A 26,736-nucleotide genomic window follows, 5' to 3' on the forward strand; every position below is an offset into this window, starting at 1 on the left:
CCCAGAATTGCCATCAGCGCTCCCAGAGCATTTCAGAAAGCATCTTCCATGGTGCAACACAAAGGCAAAGCAGACTCAGTGCTTCCCTCCAGCTCTCCCTAGTCTTGGCAAGGCACAAGTCTCCTTCCCCCCCATTCCCACCACCTCTTGCAGCCCAAGCCCAGGTGACACCTTTGATGGCTGCATCACCACTCCCAACAGGATGGCAAAGCATTACAGGGAGACCAGACCACTTCAGACAATGGGGTTTTTTGCAGCCTTTTGGTCTTTCCAGTTCAGAACTGCAGAAGGCTGTGGAAGTTACGTTCCAAATTTATTTTCCAGCATGCTTCCACACTGGGGGTGGGGGGTGGGGGGTGTGTGCACAAAAGAAGCACTGTATCTGATTACACATCCCCTAAATCATCCGTGTTCCCTTGAGTGCCCCATTTCTCTGGGAATTGAGAGTGTCTGGTGGTACACAAGCACACATGTGGCAGCCACGTGTTGAGATGAGGGGCATCTTCACAAAACCCTAGCTGGGGATAGCCAGGAGAGATACCGTCCATGCAGAGCAAGGACAAAATTATTTATAAAGGTGGAAAGAGCTCCATCCATGCCCTCCACTCTAGGACAGGCGCAACATCTCAGACTCAGATTTTGTGCTGTCTTTCCAAACTGGTCACTTGATGCGGCAGCTTTCCACCCCCAGCTTGTCCTGCATAAACCCCGTGTGAAAGCAGCAGGGTCAGCCTGTGGCTGCCCTGCTATCTGCAAAGCACTTCCCGGCACGAAATATTTCAGCTCGGGCAGACGGGATGCCAACAGCACTTGCAGCATGTGTGGTATGGCTGCAGCCACGTTCAATCCCACGTGGTCAGAAAACCCAAACAAGGGTGGATTTATTTTGGTTGGGAGATCTGGGAACTTCTAAGAAGAAAAAAAATAAAATAATCTAAACACAGAGCCTGAGCCTTGTGGCTTGGCAAGCCCAACAGCCATTGTCAGAATGTTACGCGTTACATGTGGAAGTGTACACACAAAGGATTTCTGTAGCCAAAATGGGAATATCGACCTCTTTTTGGTTTGCAGCTTTCTAGGAAATTTTCAGTGGACCCTTTAACAGTGAATTTAAGTAAAAAAGGGTCAACTTGCCTCCCTTTTTTCTGCCCTCAAGGATTTTTCCCAAAGATTACTATACTAGGTCACACGACATCCCACCAGTGCAGATAGAGGGTGAAAACAGCATTTTGCTACCCACTAGTGATCTTTTCTTGAGGGTGGGACAAAGCAACTGTTTAACACCACATGAAAATGTCACACAGAAGCTCAGGACAAAAGCAGAAGGATGTGTATCTGCTAGGAAAGGAGTCAGAGGGGGTTTTAAGCAAGAACTTCATTAACTGCACTGGAAGTCAGATGGTCCCTGCTCCTCTGGTCTCCCTTGCACTTTAAGACTGGGCAAGAGCTGAAGTCCCACCCCATGGAGATGCACCCAGGCTATCTGGCACTATGCCTGGGGCCACAGAGAAATACTACACAGCTATGAAGCAGGGATGCACTGAGAATGGGAGGTACATCAAGCTCTTCTTCTACTAATTTTGGCAGGCAGCCTAGTAGACCCCAGCACCGGCAAGGAATAAACCTTCAGGCTGACATCGACCCATGAGTAGGTGGAGTGCAAAGGTGACTTGGAGCAGAGAAAGACAGGATCAAACCCTATGTGTATGCGATTCATCAACATGAAAGTGCTCCCAGAAGCTTGGAGCTGATCAAATATCTGGCTGGGGTCACTTCTCAGTGTCAGATCAGAGAGAAAAGCAGTCAAAGTCATTTTTGATCCTTGATGGGCTTCAACTCCAGAGGAGAAGACAGGGGCTCCAACTCATTGTGCAGCCTCAGACAATTGTTTGTGGTTTTCTAGGAAATGGCACATATTGAGATTTATAGGAGGGCTGGGGATTAAGTCTGGGAGAAGGAGAAATATCAGGGGATGTTGTCAGCTGCAGTGGCCCCCAAGGCCATGCTGGCCAATTCATTGCTGGCTTTGGGAACCATATGGCCTGGGGGAGGCCAGGACAAAATGGGATTTGGAGTTGGAGGAGACTTGCAAGCAGTTCAACCACAGCTTAACCTTGTCAGACCTTGCTGCCTGCTGGGCTGCCGTACTCTGCTTGCACTGAGGCTGCAGGGCAACAACCCGCACTGCCAGCTGCTGGAAGGAGCAAGCCAGCAAGGGTGACTGGAGATTGGCATTGCCAAGTGACCTTGGGATCCAGCTGTGCACACAAGCACATCGAATCCCGTGATGAAGCATGGGGACCCCGGGGAGCCACCCTCGCCTGTTCTTACAGCTCACCCCACAGTACTGCCTCCCGCCAGCTCCCCAAGAGATGGGGCATTTGTGGGATGGCTCCTAGCTAGATGGAGATTTTGGGTGCAGCTCAGAGGCATGGGAATACTGACTGCCTCAAACCTAGAGTGTTTTGAATGAAAGACACCCAAGGTCCCTGAGAACTGAGAGCATGAGCCTGGCCCTGACAGCAGCCTTCACTTGTCCCAACGATCCAGCCCGCTCCTGCTTAGCTCACAAGTGGGTCACACAGTGCCTTACTGCATCTTCAGGGGACAGGACTAAGCCCTGACCCCAAATTTGGATGGTGTTGGATGAACACACTCCTTTTATACCTTCCCTGTGTGTCTCACCCCTCTCGCAATGCATGACCCTTCACAGTCCTACCAGACTGAGACCTGAGACTTCAGTCACTCCCCAGCCCCTTTCAAATTCTCCCTAATACAGCTGTTTCTCCCTCATCCATACCATGCAGTTTTACTTTGCCTTTGCTCTCTGTTAAGCTGCATTCAAACATTCTGCTGTTACACAGCAAGCAACAGTAGCAACAAAGGGGATATGTATGACTCTAATTACCTGTGATACATGGGACTACACTCCATGACTTGGGAAGTCTTTCCCAGTCTTATGTCCTTACTAACAACACCCAACACACTAAGCGAAGCTCTTGTCTTGGCTAAACAATTTGACATGATCTCTACGGAAGATGCTCTCTGCGCCAAGTAATGCTGCATTGCTGTATGACCCTGAGTGACCCACTGCTGTGACCACAGGTATCACCAAATATTGACTTGTGTTTTTAATGCAATAACCAGTTCAGACACACAGCAACGGGACCACCAGAAGCCATCTACCAGGAGAAATGGGTAACTTGCCTCAAAGGGTTGAGAGTGGCTCAGTATCTATGCTCAAATAATGGCAGAGATCCCATATTTCTAGCCTGGGCGTTTAAAACAAAAATTCACCTAAGAACGAAATTTTTATTTTACATGTGCATAAATCCACATGCCATGACCCTCTGGCGCACTTATCCCCAATGTGGGAACTGATTTAGATGGGTCCACTCGCAGCACGAAGGGTGACCAATGACAACTCCTTCAGCCTGTTTAGTCCTCAGAGAGACACAGCTGACCTTAGCACTAGCGCGAGGTGGTGCTGAGCTGAAGACCCTTTAAAATATCCCCTCTCATTACAAGAAGCAATATTTTCTTAGTTCCCCATGGCTTCTGCCACAGCCCCCCTCACTCAGAGGCACAGCTGGGCTGCAAAAACTGCCCCACGAGCAGCACATGGCATGACACCCATACTTAAAACCACCTTAATATTTGGAAGGTTGGAATTTGGAAGGTCAATATATTGAAATAATATTTGGAAGAGGACAAGCTACTGGTAACTCATGCCAGGAAGGTCAAGACAAGCAGCTCTGAGCCACCAAGCCGAGCTGGTGCATCACCGCCCGGCTGTGGGTTCAAGTTAGTGTGCAGGCAGCAGTGCAGGCAGCAGCCCCCCTGCGGGGCCCTCTGCCATCACCGCAAGGAAAAAGGGGATCAATCGGATAGTTTTAGCTCCATCGAGATCTCTCTGGTGCCTGGCAGGCAATTCTAGGCAGGGAAAACATCACAGACACACATGCCAGTAACAGCCCCCTCCATGCACAGATGGGGGATGCTCATCAGATCCGGGGGGCTAATCTAGAGGCAGCCGAGTCTGAGACACCCCGATATCCAGCTGGCACTGGGCAGAGCCAGGATTCAGCCTCTTTTGATACCCAAGGCACCCGGAAAGCCCAGTTCAGCCGTGCCCATGAAGTGCGGTGTGCAGGCAGAGGCACCACACCCCCTTCCCGGCAGAAAGGGCGAGTGGTACCGGGGTTTTTGTTCAGGACAATGTTTTAAAATCCCAAACCAAACCAACAAGCTGGGAGTTCAGCTTTCCCTATGACCTGGCTTGCTTGGGAGAGGAGATTTGCTAGCTCGCTCCCGCATCTGTGCGTGTTGTATTACTAAACCGCTGCCAGGGCTATTATTAGAAACAATTGTCTCTCCTGGAAATTTTATATAGAGGCTTGAAACAACTTTTCTCATGCCCTCCCCAGCAGCCAGCGGGCCCACAATGTGGCCAAGAAACCCTCCTCATGGGGAGCATGTCTGTAAGGCATGCAGATAGATACACCCATACAGGCACAGTTTGGAAACAGAGCTATTTATTTGTCTTTTCTAGCCCTGGAGCTGTAGCAACTTTTCTAGCCCTGGTTTAGGAAAAGGTGCATAGGGGAAAGGAAAATAAAGCCGGGGGCTTTACCCTTTGCGAAGCCCCCAGCTCTGCATTAAACTTGCTGCAGCCATTTGGAAAGGGAAGGAGCAGTCCATCTTAGCAGTCAGTGGGGACAGGCATCCAGATTGCTGGGGTGGGGGGGGGAGAGGGGGGGAAGAAATCACAGCACCAGCTTCTCTCCCCCACACCCTCTCCTTCCCTCTAGTGCAAAAAACCCCAGCCGCCGAGCTCGTCTCCGTTACTCGCCCACCAAATTCAGGATTTTGGGGTTGTATTTTTTTTTTTTTTGGAAAGGATAGAGAAAGCTGATGCTGCCCACATTTCTCTCCGTTTGAGATAAATGGAGGGAGGGGGGCGTGGAGCAACCCGCACACTGCGGCTGGGCTTTCCCCGCGGGGCCGGGGCTGGACGGGGAGCCCCGGCCCGCCTCGCCTCCCCTCCGCAGACAAAGACCCCGTTACCTTCTCCCGCTCCCTCGGCGGCTCCGGCGGCCCCTCAGCTCCGCGCCCGGGCCGAGAGCATCCCCGCTGCACCGCGCCGGCAGGCCCGCGGCTCTACCGCGCCGCCTCCATCGCCCGCGGACCGCGGGGGGATGCGCGGGGCCGGCGCGGCCCTTCCCCTCCGCTCCGCTCCCGGCGGGCTCCCCGGGCGGTCCTAGGGCGGTCCCATGCTCCGTGCCGGGATGCTCTAACCCTCCTTTTCCCCTTCTTCTTCCCTTTCCCCGCCTGCCGGCCCCCGGCGCCCGGCTCCTGCGCGGCCGCCGCCGCGCTGCGAGGCTGGAGCCGGGGAGGGAGGAGGAGGAGGAGGAGGAGGAGGAGGAGGAGGAGGAGGAGGGGGAGGAGGAAGGAGGGAGGAGGGCAGCGAGCAGCAGTTGGCGCTGGGTCATGTGAAACAGATGAACCCGGCTGGGGCCTGCCAACATCTGGGCTCCCCCTCGCCTCTGGGAGGAGGATGAAGGGATGGAAGGACGGAGGGAGGAAGGGCGCGGGGGTGGGGGCCTTCATCCCCCCCCCGACCCACGCGTGCACACCTTGAAGTGATAATGGGGAAGGGGCGGGAGCAGCGTGGTTGCTCGCTCCCAGTGCTCACCCAGCCCCGGCAGGGAGGAAGAGGAGGGCCGCGAAGGCCCAGGGCACCCATGGGGCTGGACAGGCGGAGCAGCTCCTGCCAGGCTGCAGCCCTGCTGCTGGGGGGCACCTGCGATTTCCCCCCCTTCCCCCAGCTGGGAGAAAGGTGCAACTTGTCATGGTGTAGAAGTGCACCCACCAGCTGAGGATGCTGCCCAGGAATAAAGCTCTCTACAGGCTATGCTAGCTGTAACCCTAGTGCAAGGGTATTTCTATTAAATAAGTTGATCAGGCAAGAAGACAATGTGTGTGAGCCTCCAAAAAGTGCTGATTTTTTGGTTTAAACAAGCACAGTGCGAAGCACCCACACTGTGGTTAGAGCTCTGACTTACTGCTGCTGCTTTGGGAGGGGAGGGGTGGAGGTGAGCCCTTCATCTGTTTCCAGTTGGCGTTTATGCCACCGTCAGTCTGTCCATGGTGAGGATGGAGCTGGGGCTTACACGGCATATAGGAAATTTCATCTTTGCCTTGCAGGAACATGACAAAGTCGCTCTCCCAACATGGTGCTGGTGAATGAGCTGCATGTCTGGTTTTAAGTGAGGGTGCTTCTGGGTTTGATCTGCTGTCAGACTGAAAGCCAACATCATGCCAGCACGGAGATGCCACAAACCTTGATGTCTTCTTCTCTGAAACAGGCTTGGGAAGCCAGCGGGCTGCACAGTGCTTTTAGGTGCAATAGGCAAATACTAGAGCACAAGCACAGTTCCCTCTCCTGTCTGTAAGGACACAGGCATTATAAAAACAGAGCTGCATATGCAGCCACAGGCAGGCTCACCCAAGCTTGCTTCACCCAAGGGGCTGGCTTTTACTAAGGAGATAAATACAGAGGCAGTTCTGGCCTCTGGCTGCTGAGGATTAAGAGCAAGTGGCTCTTAAGCAGCAAAGGTCCCATCTCTGCCCCAGGAAAAACAGGGGGACCACAGCTACACTGCAAGGGTAAAGACTGGGGTTTTCTCAGTGCATCTAATCCACATCTAAAGTACCAAACCACCAAAACACAAACTTCAAAACATCCTGGAATTTTAAGCGCATAATTTCAGAGGGGTAAAACTTTTGAGTTGCCTCCTAAATTCTGGTTTGCTCCTTTCCTTCAACAGAGGTCACAACATATCTCAAGCAGGTTCTGCTGTATTCAGTGGTGGTGGAGAAGACGAGCATGTAAGCCAGAACTCCAGCAGTGGTTCAGCCCGGTTCCTGAACCCTTCTCAGGACTAGCAATCAAAAATCACTTTCCTGGGCTAACTTTCACTAAATCAGGAGGTGAAGCTGCTTCAAAGGTGCACTCACCATGCAGTTGCCTGCTTGTGCTTGTTGCTCTACACGAATATGCCAGGGCAACGGACCTTGCCCCTGGGGTAAGATGATCCTTCAACTAGCAAAGCCTCAAGGCAATTTCCCCACCCATTGCTGTATGGCACATGTTGCCCTGCAAGGTAACTCATCCTCTCCTGGCAGGATCTGCCTCCAAACTCAGAGCAAAGCCAGGGTGTGGTGCAGCATTATTCAGCTGGTGATAAAAGAGCTTGCCTGGTGGGTTAAAGAAGCAGCAACAGAGATTGGAAGCCTCTAATTGGAAAGTAATTTGTTTCATGCATAGCAGCAAAACTGGAAAGTAAGGATCACTCTTCCCAGAATTGCAATTTTCAGCTTTCAGTGCAGGTGTGGGGAGTTTCATTAGACTTAGCTTGAAATTACAGGCTCCCTGCAACAATCCAGCCTCTTCCTTTGGCACAAAGCCTGGATAAACAGGTGTGGGTTTTGGACTAGTCTGGAGGCAGCAAGAAAGCATCCTTTCTCGTGCCCCATGTTACGGTGGAGTTGTCTACCTGAGGTGCTCAAAGAGCATCCCATCACTGTGTGATCCTAATGGTGTCCCCCAGCATCTTTGGGGCATCAGTTGGTTCATGTCACAGGGAAGGACCTGAGTCACAGACCAACTGACTGACGGGTGTCATGTCACGGAAACAGTCGGGTAGAAGTGGATGGGGAATCTCTTGGTTTCCCAGTTGCAACGGCTCAACATTTCTGCAGACTTTGAGCCATGCAGAAGGAGAGCCTGAATCTTCATACCTGTGAAACTGCAAGGTGTATCCTCCTCAGATTGCTTTCCTACCCATCCAGGACTACATGCACAACACTCCCCCAAAAGGAAGTTCAATATGATTTAGTACAAGGGCTTAACATTTCCTGCAATGGTGGGGGATATTCCTGCTACATTTCCTTAATCTTCTAATTCATGATGCAACATTTGTAATAGAAATAAATTACTGGTCTGAGTGAAGATAACATCCTCTAGGTACCTGATGGAGCTAACAAAGAACTTAGAAATAGGTACTGTTTCTTATAAGGTGAAAAGGACAGTGGAGCATTGTCCCTGCCAAGAACTTATTATGAAAGCTCAACCAGAAAGAGCTGTTTTCCTGCAGAACTGGCCAAGCAATTTGCTCCAGATCTTCTCACTGGTTCATTGCACACCTCCTTACTAGAAAAACCCTGGCCAAATCTGGGCTGATTTGCTGATAGCAGGGTGGTGTCCTGAGATTCGAGGGCAGCAGGGTGGAAAAGAGGGTCTGTGGAAGCCTAGACCAACATTTGTAGACTATTTGGGATCTGTAAGTAGAGAGGAACAGCAGCTTTCAGAGTGACTGCAGACCTCAACGACAGGAAAATTTATCTGGGGTGGAAGAGTGGGAAAAGCTTCCAAAGGGAAGATCATGCTTTTGGGGTCTCTAATCTTCCTTCTGGCCTTGCCCTTTCCAGGTAAATCAGTGAGCTGGGGCAGCAGGGGATGTTAAAGGGCCTCCTGGATGAAGAGCAACTGTTTGCAGTTAGGTGGCATTACTTGCAAAGCTCTGCAGCCACAATTAACCAATCCCTGCAGCACTCCCATGATGTCGGGGAGAGCTGCCAGCCTCGTTTCACAGATGGGCAAACACTCATGAGTGCAGAATGGCACTCAGGGCTATTCGGTGTGTGGGAAATCAAGCCAAGAAACTGGGGGGCACCACTCCGTGGATCCATACCTGGGACAGTTTCAGATGGTTGCTTAGATGCTGGTAGCTACGAGGCCACCAAGGCTGGGACCACTAGCCCAAGGAGGAAGTGGAAGCCTTGATGAAGCATTGTAATGCATGCAGGGCTCATTGCTGGCTCAGCGAAACAGCTGCTGAAGCCCCCACCAGCTGGATTAATGCCTGCAGAAGGATGGATGCGTTGCAATGCAGAGGCAATGCTTTGTGCCACCCAGAGTTTGCTCTCCCCTTCTTCCTCTCCCAGACATACACACTGTAATTCAGATTTCCTCAACAACATCCTTTCAGGAAAAAAACCCGTTTGCCTCATGCACATTCCTCTCCTTTTCTAGTTATAATTTAACATCAATAGCAAGAGTCCTTTTCTTCAAAGAGCTTCTGTAATTTCACAAGGTCTGTGGAGTTGTCAATACCCAAACAATACAGCCTGGTAACAAACATTTAATCTGGAGGCAGCAGAAGTGCTGCCATTGCAATGATTAGAAGCAGGTGATAGCTGCATTTCTTCCAAGCTGGTTCATATCATGGCAAGTCCCAAAAAGAGAACAGTAGCCCAAATATTTAACTTTGACATACACAGAGGAAAACCTCCAGCAACCAGATGCCTCTGCGCCAAAGTAACAACACCCTGATTCCTTTTTATTGGTTCCTGATAACAAAGCAAGGAAGAAACACCATGGCCTTGCGCTGGAGAACTACTGTTGACAATTCATTTCCACTCTTGTTAGCAAAGATTAAAGTATCAAAATACTTTACAGGGAACGTGGTGATAGGACTGTGGGTGCCATCAAAATGTGTGAGCTGTTACATGAACATTTCTAGTATTTTCAGAAAAGCTTAATGAATATTGTCTATCCCAGAACTGCATTAATTAGCACTCATGAGTTGGAGGAGATGTCATGTCATGAAGTAATATTCACACTTACACAATGATTTGCATCCATAAGTGGTGTAGTGCTTTACAGAAGTCAATGTCATTTCCCCCATATGGCACATCTGAAACCCATGGAAGGTGAGGGAAATGCTTTCAAAGAATATTTAGGATTTGCTGAAGGTATCTGACTTCCTACCTCCCTGTGGGAGGTGTATAAGGGCCTCACTCCTGTTGACTACACAACTCTTAATTCATAATAGTTGAATGGCAGTAAAAGATTAAAAAGCACCAAAACTTAAAAACCAATATGGACCTAAGTAAGTTGGGAACTGAAATCCATTTTCAGAGATGATATAATCTGTTAGGCACATGAACCTCACTGTAAATCAATGCAGCCGACTTATTCTAACCATGACGAGGGTCAGCCAGTCCTAGAAAATGAAGCATCAGGTTACCCTATGGATTAATTCATGCAGTTCCTCTGAAATTCACAGTATAGCAGAGTCTTGTCTTCTTATGAGCTCTGATGTAGGTTGTCCGGAGAAGAAGCAAGTGTCCTCACCTCTGTTCAGCTGAAACAATCTGTATCCTCCATGCACCAAATCTGCTTCGGTGCTGGGAAGTAGAAAAGGGACTAACATGACCCAGCTAGCCACCCAAGCCACCAGGCTGCTCTCACCAGCTCCATGAACCAGGCCCAGCAAGAGAGAGATAGAGGGTTGCATTTACCACTACCAAACCTGTCCCCATCACCTCATTTTCCCTCTATAACAGGTTGGGATGAATTGTGTCCTTGAGATAACTCATGCTGAGAACGTTGGAAACCAGGTGGAAACCACAGGGATCTCATTCAGAAAAGTAAAATGCAATTACTCGGGAGCAGGACCTGACTCATATAACTGGATCCATACCTGCAAACAATTTAGGAGATAGGGCACATGCAGTACTAACTGTCATGGTGCAGTGCGCTTCAAACTGGGAAGGTCTCCAAGTTTGCTGAGTGAACCAAGAGATGTTTCTAGTTAAGCTTTCCACAGAAATGCTTCACTTCGGAGATGAACCATGGGTGTTATTTCCCATGCTATGCTTTCATTAATTTCCAGGACAATCCCTTAAGTAATTGGGGCACAAAAGGAGGGGGGAAAGGAGCATCAGGATTTAAGCTTTGGACAAAATAAGCCTCCAGGGCATCTGATTAATTTTCACACAGACTCTACTTAAAGGATCTCAGAGAGCTGCAGAGGGAAGTAAGCAGACCTCCACATTACCAAAGAGCTGGTGCAATTGTAGTGGTTTAAGCCCAGAGGGCAACAAATCCTCCCTTCATTAGGTGAAGAAAGTGAATGCTGGCAGGATTATTATGCAGGCAAATAAAGCTCAGTCTGCATGAGGCAGCTGAAATGGATGGTGGGGACAAACCAACTCCAGCTGGTTGGTGCTATGATCTGTGGGCTTGCAAATCCTGCCTGCTGCCTCCAGCTCCAGCCTGGGGCTGGTGCAGAGAAGGACAGGAGTCACGTGTAAGTCACCCCTGTCCCAGTTAGCTCCGGGTAATCCCGACATCCAAGAGGCCAAACAAAGCGAACAGCGGAAGTGTGCATAAGGGAATAAAGATGAGCTGGGTGTGCCACCAGCCCTCCCTGGGTGACACATGCCTTGGTGGAGTGATGCCGTTCTTGCAGTACCTCCAACTTTGCACCCACCTGGGGCTGGGACCGAGGGGAAGAGAGAAGATCTTCTCGATGGAAAGTGATGGGAGCCATCCCTGTCCTTGCAGGAGGAACAAGAGGGGTGAGGGGTTCCCCTCTCTGCTGGAGGTCGGGTCCTCACCAATCCTTCCTACCCTCCCATGGGGCAGAGGGGACACATGGGATCCCGCTGCCCTTTCTTCAAAGATGTGAAAAATTCTGTCTCAGGAACTGCTTCCTATTCCCAGAATATTGTCATTTTCACTTGAAATGGCCTGAAAGCAGAACAATGCAGGAAGGAGTGGAGGTGGCAGGGGCCTCTTCCATCCATAAAATGGGCTGGGTGGTGGTGGGAGAGGGAAGGCCTTTCCCCAGGGGAGGGGAGAAGCAGGGGCTGGTGGAGGAAAACCAGAAAACACTCATGTGGCTGGCTAAAGGGTGCTGTTTGGCTGGGGAAGACCTGAAGAGATGCTTGCAGACCACCAATATAATCACAGTGCAGACAGAAATAAAATGCAGCTAATAAAAGGAAATCTCATTCCTCCAAAGACAAGCAAACCAACCTCATCTATGCAAGGGAACTGCTGAGTAAATGGCAAACGAGTAAATGGCAAGAACCTGAGAATGAGGCTGAAAAAAGGCAAGATTATTCTCCCCATGCTGTCCTCAGATGTTGCAGTTGACCAGTGCTGGTGAAAGCCACACAAAAGTGTTCTTAGATGACAAAAGGCAGCACAGGTAATTGTGAAGGACATCAAATGAGTCAGCGGAGAGATCCGAGCCCAGAAACATGCCTCCTGTTAAGCAAAATCTACATGTACCTCTTGCATGGAGCTACATAATGAAACACTTCCTTTTGTATAGAAGAATAAAACAAGCTAATTCTCATTTGTTTGGCTTTTTGTAGTGAAGTAGCCTTTCTACTTTGCATGATGTCAGACCTGAAGAATATTTTTGTAGTTTTACATTTCCTTCTACACTGAGGATTGCAGAACTTACATGGGTTGGAAAAGCTTTCTATTTCAAAGGGTGCCACATTTTTGCAGAAAATCCTGAGCACGTTACAAAATGGCATTGAAATAATTATTAACAGCTTTTGCTAAATAAATGCAAAAAAAATCAAAAGCCAGTTAGACAATGCTTTCAATATATCACTGTAAAATTTTATAAAGGGTTCATAAGATACTAAAGCGACACAGCCAAATGACAATTTTAGCAATTGAAAAACAAGGTGCTATAAGTTTGCTTTCCAATTTCTGTTACTTTTTGGTCATACTTCTTTATTTCTTAAAATGTTTTTCTCTACTCTGCTGCTTGTCCACAAAACAAAATCAGGGAAACCTCCTGGCTGTAGTAGGAAATAGCTGTTCTAGCCAAAGCTCTTGTAGGTGTTAGTAGCTGGTAGCCTAATTGCAGATGCAGGTGTGTTTTTTAAGGTAACCTTTTCTTATTGAAAGTTTTCACTATCTCTGTGAGACAAGATCATTACCTAAGTTGAACAGATGGGAAAATGGAGTCATGGAGAGATCAATTTACCTGGATAAAATCCTATACCAAATTGGAAAGAGAGAGACCTGGGAATAAATCGCAAACCTTGTGACACCAAAGCCTTTGTGCTAACTTGAGACCCCTCTTCATCCCCCAGCTAATGAATCAGTGATTAACAAAGGCCACTCCGTTTCTGACAGTTTAATCGGCTATTTCTACTTTACACTTTGGTTCACTTTGGCTTTTTTAATCTTTATGAGGCAATTCTTGCAAAGAGAGGAAGCAAACAGAAAATAAATCTTGGAGTAAGTAAGCCCTCATGTCATAAAAGTGCAATGAACAGATCTTATTTGCCAGAAAATATTTATCTGACCAATAATGTTTGCATTTAGACCCAGTCAATTGCTTTAATAACAAACACCCAAATTACATTTAATATCAAAACATTTAAAATGAGCTCAGCATCTTCTAAATAAACTTAGCACTAGTCATAATGGTGCTTTGCTAGAGCCAAAGGCTCAGTGTTACTTGATTTATTGTTTAACTTGAGTCTAATTGCTGTGTATCTGATGTCTCTGGGAGCATGGGCTTCTATTGCTTGTCTGAACACAATTTCCTTTTCATTACTGAAGCACACCAGGAATAAAACACAGCTCTCCTGATACCCTGTCCAGGGCAGTCACTACAAGACTATTAACTCTCAGCTAAGGAGATTGAAGTGCTTGATTAATTCATTCCATAAAGGTTGCTCATTTCCCCTCTGTACATGGTGGTGGCCTGGTTTCTGAGCACCCCGTGGTCTGCACGGTTTGCTCCAAGCAATGTCTCTGCAAAGTCTAGCTGTGTTTGTATGGGGCCACACAGACCCAGAGCTGCTACAGTCCAGCCCCAAAAAGGGCAAGATAGCCTGGAAGAGGCCTATTGATGGGACTTAGCAGTCCTTGCTGGCTTCTATTTGGGACAGGAGAGTCTTGGGTATCACCTGCTTTGAGGACTCTTTCACCTAATGCCTTTCACCTAATGGCTGTAACAGGCCTTGCAGACACATGTGAGACTGCAGGATAAGTGGCATTGATACTTCCCCCACAAAAAAGGAGATGAGAAGCTCAAATTCATACAACCTGAGGGAGGTCTCAAACCACAGAGCCCCTGTGTGAAAAGGATGAAAGTTTTACCTACTAGCTGTGGCTTCAGAAATGCTCCCTTTGCTCAACTTTTCACCCCCTGCTCCATTTTTGCAGGAAACGATGGAGGTGCCTGCCTCCAGGCAGCATGCTGATTCATAAAAAATTAGCATTAAACATCCAGTCCCCACTTTGAGAATAGCTCTAACCTGGCTGACACTACATGAGAGCTAGGATTTGCACACAAGATGTGGGACTTGCACCATAACACCTTTTCCCTGTGACCACCTTGACTCCTGGAAGTGGGAAGAAGGAGATATTTTGTCTCTGAAGACTGATCAACACCATCAACTGCTCAACTATCAACAAAAACAGTACTTGTTGGCTATTATAATTGTAGTTTCTGCAGCTCCATAGTGTCATTGCAGTCTTTGGGCTATGGAAACCTAGATGCCTCTTTTTAGGATGGGAAAGGATGTGTTTATGGTTGGGTCTGTTCTCTCCTACTCATTTCTCAGTGACATTTTGCCTCACACTATCCCTCTATCCTCGCCTATAAGCTGAGTTTGATCATAATACACTTCCCTCTCTCCTAGGAGGACTGTGAAGTACAACTTGTTGAACGCTGAGAGGAGAATATAGACTTCAGACAACAAAAAAGTCAACTGTTGCTAAGGTGATACTTTTTACAATGAATCCTTGGGTTTCTTTTATTAAAAAAGGGAGAGAAATGATATTCAGATTATCTATAGCAGCATATGCCACTGGTCAGATAAGATACATGACAATCTATACAACATACTGCCTAATGTTTGGGTTTTGGCTTTGCAGGAACACTGTGATGGTGACTGCAATCTTTGTTTATAGGATTTTGAGTACATTGAAAACATTTTCAGATTAAGTGTTTTGGAAGGGTTGTTATTAAAACAATTGAACAGGCTTAAATATAATCATGGTTGGTCAAATGCATATTTTCAGGCAAAACAAGAATTTCCACAGCAGTTCTCCTGGGAGGCTGCATGGGAGAAGGAGAGGAAATAAAACATAAATGCCCCATGGTCCCTGATGTTTGCAGTATCACTCCTTAGCTGCAGGATGCAACTGAAGTGCACCTCCAAAATAGGGACAAACACCTGCGAGGAGTCGAGGAGTCAACTGCCTTTGTACATTATCCTTTCACATTCAAGCTGTAATGAGGGAAATTAATGATAAAAGGCGCCTCTGTGCCTCGTCTGCAAATTGCTTGAGGGTTGATGGTGGCAGGGCTCTGCTGGTCTCTGTGGACCATGGCTTGGACGTCCCCATTTGACGGGCATGTGGGTGCAGCTGGGTTGCGCTTCCCCCGCGGGTTTGAACCATCTCTGAAGGGCAGTGATGCCATTTCCCAGTGCAGCTCAGGCTCCTCATTTAGACCAACGCTAATTTTCCCATCCCCCAGCTCGCAGGCAGACGCCTCCTCCTCATTCCTTTCTGCAGTGACAGTGACCTTACGATCTGAGAGTGCAAGGTTGCTAAATCTCATGACAGATGACGTTTTTCTGAAAACCTGCTCTTCTGGTATGATTCCAGAAGGTGAAGGAGAAGAGAGCCCAACTTTATGCATTTTATTAATTCCTTTATTTTAAGGCAGTCTTAATATTTTTGAGCCTTAGCAATTTTAAAAACGAGTGTGCTTTGCTGGTTAGAGTCAAGGGAGTAGTCTGATACATTAGCATAAACTTTATACTGTCTGGTGATGAACACTTGCATATGTAAGACCCTGTCCTAGTCCATTTTATAATGACAGTAACCAGTTTTCATATAGTTTCACTTGTTCTTGTTTCATGAGGGACCACTGTGCTTGGAAGGTTCAAAAAACTCATCTGCCAACTTCATGTGAAGTGAGGACTGAAATAAATGGGAAATAAACGAGAGGAAAATAGACAAAGCCAATAGTTAAAGGGTCACAGTGGCAACTCCTTTGCAGGAGGAAAAAAAATTAATCAATGTTCTTTCTCCATAATTTGCTTGGAAACACAGCCTGAAAAGCTGACCTGGGTGGTCTTATTTCAGAGGAGTTAAAGGAAAGATATTTTCTTTGTGCAGAGGGGCCTGGAGAAATAGTCAAAAGTTTTCCCTGTCTCAAGCAGGAGAAAGGAGTCAAGTGCTGGGAGGCAGAGAGGTGGGCAGAAAGTAGGAAAACTTCTGCCTATAAAACTGTTCCTAGAAATCAGCAGTGCTAACATCAATCAAGAGGGCAAATGGTTAACAGGGGCCGGTAGTGGGTTTTGTGTTGCTGATGACACGACCCAAGGACTGGGCTGGGACAAGGGACAATCCTTCTGCTGGGACAGCCCTGCAGCCTCACTTGCCAACCCAAGTGAATTGAACTGGTAAAACACATTCATTAACAAAATGTTATTGCTATTATCATTCTGAAAAATAATTGAGAATGGCAAAGCTCCCAGCACCTCCCAATGCCCTCTTTGTACACAGGTTTTCCCCTATTTTGGAATCACCATTTTCCTCCTTTTCCCTTTTTATGGTTATTATTATTATTACTGGAATTAATGCTGTGCAAACAGAGTGTCTTTCTATGTGAAATGTTGAAGTTACAGTTTCACTCCTAGATGGCAGTATAAATTATTACACGGGCTACCCTATAATCTTTGGTCATGTTGTACAGCAAAGTAATTGATTCCCAAGTCACTAGAGCTAACTAACATGACTGTAAATCTAATGCTTGAGCAGTGTTCGCTATTAAGAAGTCAACATCTACAATAGTTACTCCACTGCAATTACTGGGAAAATGCTGATTTGCTCTAGACTTGGAGCAGGGTATAATTGTAGCCTCTCTTGAGACCTTGAGTGTGATAATTGGTGGTGAATGGTGGTTTTTTGCAGTGGTGATCACATAGGTTGTCTCTGCACACTTATTCACAGTGCCCTTACAGCATCATTGTTTCAGCAGCTGCCAGCACTGGGCTTGGTACTTCTACCTGCATGTGGCCAAAATAAATAAACCCTGTAGGAAGATCACACAGACTCAGATTTTGAGCTGGTGCAGACCTTCAATAAAGTCTGAGGATTGGGCCAATACACCCCACAGAAACCTGCTCCCTTTCACTTCCCAAGTCAAGTGAGAAATGTTATGACTTCTGAATTCAGGACTGTTGGCTAGAACCTACCTAGAACTATGAAGGTTTTTCAAGTCATGTCACTAGATTTTTAGCTTTCAAGGATGATACATTGGATACATGTGAAGGGTGCTCTAGCCTTTGATTCTTTAGAGCAACTGGAGCAATGTGCAGAAGCCACTGCTTTGCTCTTCAGCCCTGTGGGAGAAGCTCTAGAGATCAGGATGTGTCTCGTGTCTAGCCTGGTGGCTTTCCATGGCACCATGGAAATGAGGAGAAGGCTACAAGGTTTCCCCCGAGAAGAAGGATGGCAAATCTCAAGGTTTCAGATAGTTATTTCAGCTAAAATTCAGATAGTGGAGACCCCATAACAGGCCATTCTGCTCCTGTCAGGGAAGGAAAGCACAACCCTTGAGAGAAGATGATTTCAATAGCAGCTTTCCAAATATTTTATGTAGGGTTGTGTGAAGTATCTGGAGGGAAAATCTGGAAGTCATCCCCTTTCATGGCTTTCACTAGAAGTTCTTTTTCCTGCTGATTTCCCCTTGCAGAGAAACAAGCAAGCCTAAGCAAATAAACAAGGCAATCTATAGGAAATACCCCATTTCCCTCCCATCCTTTTATTCCCTCAAAACAAAATCCTTAAACTGCTGGATGGCTGAAGATGGCTTGCTGCTTGTGACAAACAGAATCAAGAAGCTGCCACCTGCTTTGATGCAAAATCAGCTGCTTTTTTTTTTTTTTTTTTTTTTTTTCCCCAAACTAGTGAAGACAACTGATTTCTGCATTACCAAGTGACCAGGAACAAAATCACATAAATGATGGTGCAGGATTGTAAATGTCATTTTTATACACCCCCTAGCAGAAACAACAATACTAGTAGTAGTAATAGTAGTAATATCTTAGAAAAAAATATTTATTTGGCCCTACAGATGAATACAAGTTAAACACAAGCACCCTCCTTGCTGTTAGTGCAGCATGGGCAGTGCTCATTGTGCACATGGACACTGACATGGGCACGGGCTCCATGTGACTGCTGCCTGCAGGCTGCCTCCATGGGGACACCTTCCCTTCTTGCAGCACTTGCCCCCAAAACTGTGATAACTGAGGACGGACGCTTCAAAATGATCCTAATGAGCAGAAGTAGAAAAACAGTCTGGAGGAAAGGAATAGAAAGAAGAAAGGAAAAAAAAAACCCAAAGAAAGCCAGATTTAAGGAATACTTTTTTATACGAGTCCGTTTAGCAGTGACTGTGCTTATACTGCAGTTGAGCATCATTTTACTTGTGTGGCTGTTCATACATCATTGTGCTAACGAGGTAATGAGTAACTAGGTGCCTGTATACTACAAAATGCTTTATTTCCACTGAACAACCCAAACCCTCTAAAAATAAGGTTTGAAACCCAAAACCGAACAGCTGGGGTGCTTTGGGAATAGCGGTAAGAGAAGGAAAGCAAGCACTGGGTTCAGCCCTGTCCCCTCGGGAGCTGGCTGAGGTTTTGCAAAGCACCTTTTCTCGGCTTTCCTGCGCCCACGGACCGACACATGAGCCTGCGTTTGCTCTGCTCCCACCGGGTGAGCGTGAGAGGAGCAGGAAGAGGCCCCTGCCCCGCCTCCACCCTGGGAAACAAAAGAAAAAAGGATTCTGCATTTACCCCCTATTATCCTGCAATTGTCTGGGCCCTCACTGAGCACCACGACCTGCCCTCTGACCGCGCTGCCCTGCTGCATCAACCAAAAACCGAGGAATTCACACAGAGCGAACAAGGGGCTGGGTGCTTACGGCAGGACTGAAATGTTAAATACCTCCAGCATGCTCATTTATTTATGACTTCTTCAGCCTACTGTAACTACAAGCAATAATTGGATTGCGCTCAGCATAGCTGGATTGATTTGCTACTTAATAATAAAACCCGGTCCTCTGTTGATAATGGCATCCCTAGAAACGAGGAGGTTGGGTGAAAAATGCATTCAAGGCGCAACGCTAACTCCAAAAGCTCACGTGGCTCTTGGTGCAGGGCAGGATCTTTGCCAGATGCAAATTTTGTACTGGTGACTGTTAGAACATGCTCTTTGTGGCCTCCTGTGCCTTTGATGGAATATTTACCAACTTTGGCAGGGCTGTTATTTAGCGTTTTGACAAAGGACAGTGAACGCAGCGTATTTTTCCACAGTTTTCTGAAGGTCGTGGCTAACACCCAGTGCAATCTGCAGTGGCCTCTGGTTACCTCTGAGTGAAAAGTGACATTTAGACTTAACTACAGTGCAGCACCGAGGAGTTAGACTACCCAAACCCCTTTCTTCATCTGAAGCCAACAGAGCCTAAAATGACATAAATATGACAAATCTAGTCCCCTCTGCAGAGGGTTGTTCATGCACGTGGGGCTGTTTCTCCAGCGCTGCTCCTTGTGCCTCACTGGCAGCTCAGGTGACGGGTGGCTTGTGCCCTGCTGCTCACTTCTTCAAATGCCCTGGCTCTACTGGCAGCAGCTTAAGGACCAGAATTATGGCCACAGCTTCTCTAAGATGTGATTAAGGATGTCAGCCTGCTCCGGAGGCAGAAATGTAACCTGGCTTTCCCTGGGCTTTGCCTTTTTTGGGCAAACATGATGTTCTTGCTCTTCCCTGAGCTTGTGGCCATGGGAAGCACTGGTATCCAAAGCCACCTGAGGTTTCCTGAAGGGATGATACCTCCTAGGATGGCTACATCTCAAATCACTCCAAAAAGTGCTTGAGACTGCTTAGTTTTGGGTCCCTCACTACAAAAACGACATTGAATTACTCGAGCGTGTCCAGAGAAGGGCAACGAAGCTGGTGAAGAGTCTGGAGCACATGTCGTACGAGGAGCGGCTGAGGGAACTGGGGTTGTTTAGTCTGGAGAAGAGGAGGCTGAGGGTTGACCTCATCGCCCTCTACAACTGCCTGAAAGGAGGTTGCAGAGAGGTGGGGATGAGTCTCTTGAACCAAGTAACAAGCGATAGGACAAGAGGGAATGGCCTCAAGTTGCACCAGGGAAGGTTTAGACTGGATATTAGGAAGTATTTCTTTACAGAACGAGTAGTTAGGCATTGGAATGGGCTGCCCAGGGAGGTGGTGGAGTCCCCATCCCTGGAGGTGTTTAAGAGTCGGGTTGACATGGCACTTAGGGATATGGTGTAGTTGAGAACTGTCAGTGTTAGGTTAACAGTTGGACTAGATGATCTTCAAGGTCTTTTCCAACCGAGATGATTCTGTGATTCTGTGATTGGCCAGGCTGGAGGAGTTGACCCTGCATTTTGGATTCTATGTGAGCACGGAAGATGCTTGTGAAAGGGCACATTTTCTCCTGTGCTACAGCAGTCAACGAAGCCACACGAACAGCCCTGTGAAAGCACGAGCACAGCCAGGGGCCCTGAGTACCAGGGTTTCTCCTATTCCCCTCTGCTCATCCACCCTGGCTGCAAAAAATCCCCATTACAAGGAAGAGATGACCAGGGAGGGATCCAGGCAAGGTGAGGAGATGCACTCAGCAGTGTCTTCCCCGCCAAACACAGCAGAGCACAGCAGGCCTGGGGCAACCTTGGCTCCCTGTGGAGCACCCAGCTGGTGGCCAGGCCGTTGTGCTTCCTCCATGGAGGAACTTGGTGTCTGTGGCTGTCCCTGTGCATCCCATCTGAGCACAGAGGTGCCCCTGGCCATGTGCAAGCTGCCTGCCAAGCCCTGCCAGGACAGGCTTCAGGAGAGCAAAGAGGAGCAGTTGGTTATTCAAGTACATATTTTAGGAACAAAGTCAGCTTCAGGATGCCACATCTTCTTGAAGGATTGCCTGACTTTGTGTGCAAATAAGAAAAAAGCAGAATGCTTGAGGTATGTATGTTGAGAAGAACAAGAGTTTGATGGGAATGAGGCCTTTGCCCAGCTCATTGCCTACCTGTCAGGAGCTTTTATAGAGGTGGCTGCTCTGGACAAGAGCAAAGAGCGCAGGCTCGCTTGTCTTGAAAATGCACAGGACTTGTGCCCTCTGTTGTCATACACCTGCAAAATGCTCAGAGCAGACCCAGCTCTGCAGTCATGCAGGGTGGGACCCATGGCTGGTGCCTTTGCACTTCGCTGAACCCCACTGTAAGACAGGCAGTGTAGTAAAACAACCATTGTGCAGGTAGTGACCTGTACCAGGGTTGCTGTTGTGCTTGGTATGGCAGATGTGAGGTGCTGTCAGCAGAGGAGAGGTTGTCAAAATCAGTTTGGAAAAGCATGTATTTAGCGAACGCTCACACTTCTCTTTCTATTAAGTGATTTTGAAAAGATGCCTTGCTTTTATCATTGGTTTATCATTATAATTCTGTAATTATGATTTATAATTATCAACAGACAGCTTGAGGAGCAAAAAAGGGTGAAAGCAAGACTCCTGCTGAACTTGGTAGGCTTTGGTTTGGAAATCAGTTAAGGGAGGCCTGAATGTCCCCATGTCTAAATATCTCATTCAAAATGGTGCTTAATGCTGCCATGGTGCTCTGCTGAGAGAGCTTGTGGCTGAACATCACACACCATTAGGCGCACAGAAGACAGGTCTTGGTTCAGCCCAGAGAGAAACTAAGGGTTGCAGTGACCTTGAGGCAACTCATTCGGAGGTGATGTGCCACTAGATTATGAAGCCCAGCTGCTGAGAAACCAACAACTTTTTTTAAGTGTTTGAATTCACTTTCTTTCCACTTGGACTGGTATCTTTGTTCTTGGCACAAGAAATGTCCCAATTCAGAACCCACCTTCCTCTCCTTGAATGTGCACACAGAATAAAAACAGTTTGCTGCAAGAAGGCTGGCAGTTTGCTTGTTTTATGGACTCTTTCCCATACATATGCATATCCCTATGTGCAAATTCAATGTATAGTTGTTGCTTTAATGGGGGATGCATTTCAGTGAGAACCAGTACTAGTGGATGGCTGTGCTGAAGCAATTTTGAAGGCAATCCTGAAGGTGCTCTGCATTATGTACCCTCACAGTTTAATCAGACCCTATGCATCCAAGATGACTAGAATTGCTTAGCTGCAACAGGTTGTGTTTGGGGCGTTTAAAGTTGTGAGACTGCTCCTTCCCTGCCCTCTACATTGTTAAACAGAGGTGAGTAATGAAAAGCAGGCGGCGATGTGGGAGAAGCCCTTCCTGGTGAGCACCACATGGAGCTCACACTGCTGGCTGTATGGGGATGAATGGGATGCAGCGGCTGCTCTGCTGGAAGTTAGTTCAAGAAATGATGGAGGAGGAGAGTGGGATGGGACTCCTCATTGCTCTCCCCTGAGGAGGATGGGAAATCCCTAGTCTCTTCTCAGGATTTTGGGATCCATGTGCTTCACTCTTTTCATTTGGTTGCCCCCAGTATAACGGGGACATCACTGAGTACTGCCAGAGTCAGGGAGCGGGTTGTCTGTCCTCATCCCCACCATGGTTATCCTCAAGTACTGAAGGAACAAGGGAGAAATGCCTGAGAGAAAAACTCCAGATTATTCACTGAATGACAGCATGTCACCAAATAAATAAACAAAGCAGGAAAAGCAGGTCATGCCTGTCATCCCCAGTGTGAATCCCCTCTGATGCTGACAGCCCTCATGTTTCACAATTTGTGCAGCCATCTCCCTTTCCCTACGGGATAATTAGCAGCCAGACTGGGTGACATCTGACCGGGCTCTCTGCCCTAGGGTCACCCACGTTGGGTGACAGATGTCCTGCCTGTGCCTGAGGAGGAGCGTGCCCTGGGGAAGGGTCCCCAGATGATGCAGGGGTCTTCTGCTGTGCACCACTTTTCCCCTGCTTTATTGGCCAGGGTGGAAGAAGATGGGGCTGTCAAGCAAAAATGCTCTCTCTGTGTTAAAAACACAGGTTATATCTTGATGTCCAAGGCTATGGGTTATGCACGTTTAAACCAGCCCTACCGCTAAATCCCTGATTTTGAGGAAATTAAAGCAAGGCCCAACTCATGACATGACTATACATTCTAGCGGAGTAAAGACTTCTGACTCAGCCTTGAGCTCAATGGGACCCTCCTGAGCAGCTATCATCTTCACCTCTCATTTCACCTTCACCTTTGGAAATACATCACTCTTGTTCTGAAAATGAGAATCTCCTGGTCTGCACAAAACAGGCTTTTCCATGGGGAATGAGCTGAGCTGCATAAATCTAATCTCTCACCAGGAGTACCTCTAATGAGACTGTTGGTGTGAGTGAGGATGGACACAGCCCTTTCCTGGTCAGCAGACACATTAAATGCTGTCTGCATGGGCAGCCCCTGGGCAAAGATGCTGTTCTGGTAAACTAGAAAATGTTGATGAAAGCAGTTTTTTGGCAGAGAAAGCACTCATGCCAAAATGCCATGTGAACTCATGTTTTGCTATAAGTCATAGTGGTGAAAAAGTGGGAAAATTCCTAACAAACTATTTTGACTTTCCCTAAAAAATAAAAATAAAAAATCTTTAATTTGCAAGTTTTTTTAAAGCTTAAGAGAAACATGTAATATAAATACTATTACAGTAAAGGCAATGTGTTTCAATTGTTCCAAACATTTGGTGGTGCATTTTAAAATCTGAAATGCCTTATACCAGGCAGGGCTCAGGTTCAAAACCAGGCAAGAAACACACCGAGAATGAGAATTTAATTTCTTCCACCTCCTCTTTCTGTGGTCTAATCTCGGGAAGGTCAGCTGTGTTTTGGGAAGGCAGCACTGCAGTAACTGTGTCTTTCCGTTCTTGATCACAAACTGTCTTGGCCTCAGGGTGATGCACAGCTTCCCCACACACCTCTGCCGCTGACTGCCTAGCATGGTGATAGAAACTCCTGTAGTCTGAGCCAAAATCAGTTTTGTGTTTCAGATTTGAATATTTTAAAATATTTTAGATTTTATAAACGTCTGTGCACATTATACATTCTTATCCTTGTGTAAGAATATATATTCTTATAAGGATATCCTTATAAGGATAAGGCTCAGTTTTTCAGCTCAGGTAGCAAATGCAATAGTATTGCTGAAGACAACTGATCCAACGTGTGCCGTTGGCTATGTTGATGGCCATCGCAACAGGGGTGCCAGCTGCATCATTACGATACCCTCTGGCAGCAGATCAGCAGCTGCAAGAGTGTACAGGATTAGTAATAAATCAAACGCATCCTGTGAACGTTGTTGCAGGATATGATTAATTTTCACGTATGCCAATAACACAGTGAGCCAGCTCCTCTGTTAGTATAAAGCTGCCTAATTCTTGTCTTCATGATTTGGCTTGGTATATGCTCACTTGAGACTCATAGCCAGTTTGCCCATATCATCATATATTATATTGGCTTCTGAGTTCAAGGTCAGATCCTGGTAAAATTTGCAATTTACAGCAAGGAAAAGTTTGCCTTACGGCAATGGAAGGAGATTAATGTGAGTTGCTTTGCATATTAACCCATTGCATTTCAGGAAAATATATAGGATTAGTGGATCCAGGGAAAAGGGAGCTTGTATGGGTCCAAGCAACAAGTCCAAGAGCCAGAAGACACCACAGTGGGCTAAGCCACTAGACAAATGTGCAGACTGAAGTAAATGGCATTGTGTTTCCAACACCCATTGCAACATACCAGGGAAAGTGTAGGGGGGATGGAGACTCCTCTGCCTCTGCTCCTCACCCTGGTGCCTAAGAGCCCATATAACCCTATGCCTGTGGAAGCAGCTGATCTGACCCTGCTATCCCTCAGTCCAGTGTAAATCAACAGTAAGCTCACTGTCATAATTCACATTTAGCCCTGCATAACCATGGACAGAATTTAGCCTTTTAATATTTCCCCATTTAGTATCCCTCCATCCTTTCCCCAGACCAACGTCAGGCCTGCAGGGAGAATGAGACTGGTGCAGTCTGTTGTAGCTGAAACATCCTGGGTGGGAGGGGAGATCCTAATATCTCTCTGCAGAAACTCATCTTCCTCCTCACCACCATGAATGATTGAAAGAAGACAAGAGGGGAAGAGCTACTCCTGGAGACCTGTGGGGTAGAAAACTTATTGTTTGACGTGCAACTGCTAGGCAGCATTCAGGCTGTGTTTTCCTGGTGCTTGGGAGGAGCATGTCTCGTAATGACATGATTATGTCCCCACTGAATTGTTGGCCTTTACAGTGTTTGGATTTCCTGGTGACTCCATTGTGAAGGGACCTATTCACTCCGGCGTGTTTACCCAGCTGCAGGAGCTTCTCTGTGGCTGCCACGCTTGGGAGCTGGACACAGCACCACAGATTGTGGGAAAGAAAAAAGCAATAAACTCAAGAAGGGTAAACCTAGGAAGAAATACTTCTGGAAATGGAGTATTGACCATGGGATGGCCGTGTGCATGAGACGGCCTCATCCCTTGGCTGGCAGTGAGCAAGTGCTCTTGTTGGGAGCAGTGTGCTCAGTGGCTGTGTATTACTTTTTCAGGACAGAATCATGCTGGTGGCCCAGACAAATATGCTATTTTTTTGCATTCAGGTGATTTAGTAAATTTCAGTGACCGAAGAGAGTGCAGTGATGGGGTTCGGGTTCCCAGTCAGTCTTTAGAGGAAGACTTCCACTGAAGTCAGGGAAGGGATATTGATTTAAACCCTCTGAGAACCACCTCAGCTTGCCTGGTGTACAAGCAAGGGGCTGCCTATCAACTAGCGCAGCTTCTAGCTGAGGTCCAGAAGAGGGTCTGAATATCCTTTCCCTGGGGAGCTTTTCCTGAGTAAGAGGAAGAAAAGGCTATCCTAACACTAACCTTATGCATACACCCCTCCTGTCTGTTCACGCAAAGCACAGGGTGTAGTGGTGGCTCCAACGCCTTCCAGCCCAACTGTAATCCATGAAAAACATTGAAGGCTGTATGCAGAAGCCTTAAATGTGCGTGGGGCCTCGCAGGGAGGTGCAATGCTCTTTTGCTGCCTCCCACAAGCTGCGGGACGGTACCCAGACACCGAGTTGCCTCAGCTCACTCACCCACACACGGAGACTGAGTGGAGCCTTTTAGCTCTCGCTCAAGAATATGTGTAAATGGACCTTCATGAGGAGAAGAAATCAAATCCTTTTAAGGTGCTTGGATCATGGGTGTATCTGTGGCCTGGAGTATTAGGAAATTCTACAGATCTGGATTTCTTTTAATTCACTTTGTTCTATGCAATCCCACCGTTGCCAGAAGGTGACAAAATTTCCATCTCGATGCTGGGATCTCAGATAGTCACAGAGAGAAAAACACCACCCATGTACATACAGTAACTGCTTTCTCTTGAAAGAGAGCAAGGGAGAGAAGCAGCAATAATAATAAAAAAAGGACAAAGACACACTCAGCCTCTAAGGCTTCTAAAAAGCAGCTTAGCCTTCAATAAGCAATTATTTGAAAAGAAATTAATGGAAAAGGTTACAAGCCTTCTCTTGAGCAGAGCCCATCACACTGCTCTTTCACATCATAGCTACAAATGAAACAAGTCTGTGGCATTTCTTTTCATTTCAGATGCCCTGAAAGGCTGCATTACTCACTGGACCTTGCATTTTTCCTTTCCCTGTCTGCACAATGCACTGAGGAATTCCTCGTGGGTGATTCAGCAGGCGATGTGCGCCGAGCTCAACCTGCACACCCCACGTAGCAAACAAAACGGCATCTGTCAGCTGCTTCTTGCCAGACACAAGAAGTCCTGTCTATCACAATCTCTGAGTCTGCTTTGCAAAAAGG

At 47.2% G+C, this 26,736-nt stretch overlaps 1 protein-coding gene across 5 annotated transcripts in view; it reads right to left on the reverse strand.

The window, feature by feature from the left end:
• Positions 1 to 26,736, reverse strand: part of FRMD4A (FERM domain containing 4A) — a 287,785-nt gene that overhangs the window by 146,931 nt on the left and 114,118 nt on the right. Inside the window, exon 1 of one of the 5 annotated variants that reach the window (XM_074869808.1) lies at positions 5,068 to 5,192. The exons of the other annotated variants lie outside the window; for them this stretch is intronic. The gene's annotated coding sequence lies outside the window, so the exon portion shown is untranslated. Of the gene's footprint in view, positions 1 to 5,067; positions 5,193 to 26,736 lie in introns of those variants that run through there. 5 annotated transcript variants of the gene reach the window in all.

Source organism: Strix uralensis, chromosome 5, assembly GCF_047716275.1.
Source record: "Strix uralensis isolate ZFMK-TIS-50842 chromosome 5, bStrUra1, whole genome shotgun sequence".
Taxonomy (NCBI): domain Eukaryota; kingdom Metazoa; phylum Chordata; class Aves; order Strigiformes; family Strigidae; genus Strix; species Strix uralensis.